The following is a 3,529-nucleotide window of genomic DNA, read 5'->3' as shown; positions in this document are numbered from 1 at the left end:
TATTCACCGCCATTGACGCTATGCCTGAACGCCCAGTTGGAACCTGCAATGAATTATGGGATATCGTGGGCCGTGAAGGATACACCGGACCCATCCTTCAAATCTGGGGAAAAGAAGGACGCATTTGAAGGAGTCTTTGAATTCCATAGACATAATATAAGATCAATATTATATTATGTCTATGTTGAATTCGGACAGGCCTTGTCGCCACGCTATGACGTAATGGGCCTACAAATCCGTCCTTCGAAGGATGCAGACCCTGAATAGGGTATATGCCACGGACTTCCGTTTTAGCACTTCTGCATTTTTTTTCCACAAAGCCTGCTACAGGTCACTCTGTGTTAGAGATGGAGTTTTTCATTTGGTCCTTGCTGGATTTGCCCACAGTAACCGTTAACCATTTTAAAAACAAAAAGCAGCAGGAGGATGTAACTTCATAACCTCATTTTCTAAGCAGAATCTCAGAGGGAAAAAAAGAGAAATTACGTTGTGTAACGCAAGAACAGATTATCGCAGTCAAGTGGAAAAATTCACTCTAATGTGGATAATAATTATGAAACAGCAAAGGTAGATAATCATATATTAATACGTCACCACCTCTCGTGGCATATACCCCATTCGGACACACTCTTTGTAGTCCAAACCAGCAGCTGTGCCTTCCTCTGTATTCTGTTGCTATAGCGATGAATCTGCTGTGCGTGTCAGAGACTTTAACTTCATGAGACACCCAGTCAGCAGTCCGAACAACTGCTTCCCGTTCAGGATCCGTAAGGCCGATCCAAAAACCGTTTGAAACGTATGAGAGGGCTGTTTGTCGTCTCCGATAATACCGCGATTCATATCTGTAGCTCATTCACAGTAATTGCAGTGATGAGAGAAAAATGGTGTGCGCTGAGCTCAGAAATTTTTCAGAAAAGTCTGAAAATGAATGGTGGAGTGCCTGAGGTTACCCTGTCACTTGATTTTGCTCTGAAGCACCTAGACCAAAAACCGTAAGCCCTAGGGAAATTTTGAAAACATTTTACGGGCGCAGGGATGTGTATCAATGTCATGACTGACTTTCATACCAATACAGCAATTTTTGCAGCCATGAAAGCGATTTCAAAATTACTTTGGGGTCAAAAATTCACTTTTTCTCACTCTAAAAAGCGGCAGTTGGTGTCAGTTACACTCAGCGTTTTAGCAGTTGGAAATTTCGCTCGTTTTTCGCTTTTTACATCGCCGTCGTAACTCCGATCACCAATAAAAATAATAGCTCCAATGCGAGACACACGTCTTGATTCCACTTTTGTGGGTGGGCACGCAGCGGTACGAGCCGCATTAACGGTAACGGAAGAAAAATATGGAATAAAAATAATAAAGACCTTCTATTGGGTGTAGAACAATAGGTGGCTGCCATGCATTACATATGTAATGCTATGGGCAGGTCCCAATAATTCTATATTTCATTTAATATGTGCTTTTAGGGCACAAGGTCACCTCACAAAAACAAATATAATAAATTTTAAAGAAAAAAAAATCCAAATTAAATAAAGAAATCTGAGCAGTAGCGTGTCCAACAGGGATTTAAAGAATAACAGCGTGTCGGAGGGCTCTGAGTGGGGAATGTGAACGTTTATTCTAAATAGTAGAATCATGAGTATAAGTTGTACATTTACAGAATAAAGATGATCCATAAAGGCTCATTCACAAAGCGAGCAGCTCGACTGACGGTACCGGTACCGCACGGCTCCTTCTTTAAGCTTTGCTCAGAGATCCAGGATGATCAGTTCAGGCAATTTAAAAACTGAAACTATCATTAACATTTCCAGCAGATCAATATNACAACGGCACACCACAAAACTCAGTTGTTGTACCAACAGCTCACAGATATTTTAAGTTTTGCGTCTTTTTCATGGTACAGATCTTGCAGCTTCGGCCAAGAACAATAGGAGCAAGCAGGACCCGGAACCAATCTATGTGGAATAAATTCAAACGGAAATACGTCACCACCTCTCGTGGCATATACCCCATTCGGACACACTCTTTGTAATCCAAACCAGCAGCTGTGCCTTCCTCTGTATTCTGTTGCTATAGCGATGAATCTGCTGTGTGTGTCAGAGACTTTAACTTTATGAGACACCCAGTTAGCAGTCCGAACAACTGCTTCCCGTTCAGGATCCGTAAGGCCGATCCAAAAACCGTTTGAAACATATGAGAGGGCTATTTGTCGTCTCCGATAGTACCGCGATTCATATCTGTAGCTCATTCACAGTAATTGCAGTGATGAGAGAAAAATGGTGTGCGCTGAGCTCAGAAATTTTTCAGAAAAGTCTTGACAATGAATGGTGGAGTGCCTGAAGGTACCCTGTGACTTGATTTTGCTCTGAAGCACCTTGACAGAAAACCGTCAGCCCTAGAGAAATTTTGAAAACATTTTACGGGAGCAGGCATGCGCATCAATGTCATGACTGACTTTCATACCAATAGAGCAATTTTTGCAGCCATGACAGCAATTTCAAAATTACTTTGGGGTCAAAAATCCACTCTTTTTCTCACTCTAAAAAAGTGGCAGTTGGTGTCAGTTACACTCTGCGTTTCGGCAGTTGGAAATTTCGCTCGTTTTTCACTTTTTACGTCGCCGTCGTAACTCCGATCCCCAATAAAAATAATAGCTCCAATGCGAGACAAACGTTTTGATACCACTTTTGTGGGTGGGCACGCAACGGTACAAGCCGCATTAACGGTAACGGAAGAAAAATATGGAATAAAAATAATAAAGACCTTCTATGGGGTGTAGAACAATAGGTGGCTGCCATGCATTACATATGTAATGCTATGGGCAGGTCCCAATAATTCTATATTTTATTTAAAATGTGCTTTTAGGGCACAAGGTCACCTCACAAAAACAAATAATAAATTTTAAAGAAAAAAAATCCAAATTAAATAAATAAAGAAATCTGTTTGAACAGTAGCGCGTCCAACAGGGATTTAAAGAATAACAGCGTGTCGGAGGGCTCTGAGTGGGGAATGTGAACGTTTATTTTAAATAGTAGAATCATGAGTATAAGTTGTACGTTTACAGAATAAAGAGGATCCATAAAGGCTCATTCACAAAGCGGGCGGCTCGACTGACGGTACCGGTACCGCAAGGCTCCTTCTTTAAGCTTTGCTCAGAGATCCAGGATGATCAGTTCAGGCAATTTAAAAACTGAAACTATCATTAACATTTCCAGCAGATCAATATGATTGATCTGTGATCAATCGCTCCCTCTGAATCCTTCCATTGGGGGTGTTCTCCATCAGAGCCAAAGCGCTGTGCTACAATTACGTTGTGCTGTGTAATTGGGACACAGCACAGAGGTGTGCCCCTTTGCGCAGCTACGTGTGAATGTCTACACGCCTTGATCACCTTAAAATAATCAAACCTGGCCTCTTTGGAGTTAATCTGCTGAAACCTGATTTCTTTTTAGTGAGAATGATATTATCCCATAGTTATCCGGCGCACAGACCAATGTGTTACATCATTATGAGACGAAAACTGAGGAAA

This window comes from Poecilia formosa, unplaced genomic scaffold (assembly GCF_000485575.1).
Source record: "Poecilia formosa unplaced genomic scaffold, Poecilia_formosa-5.1.2 Scaffold932, whole genome shotgun sequence".
Lineage (NCBI taxonomy): Eukaryota > Metazoa > Chordata > Actinopteri > Cyprinodontiformes > Poeciliidae > Poecilia > Poecilia formosa.
Note: the sequence above shows the minus strand (reverse complement) of the source record.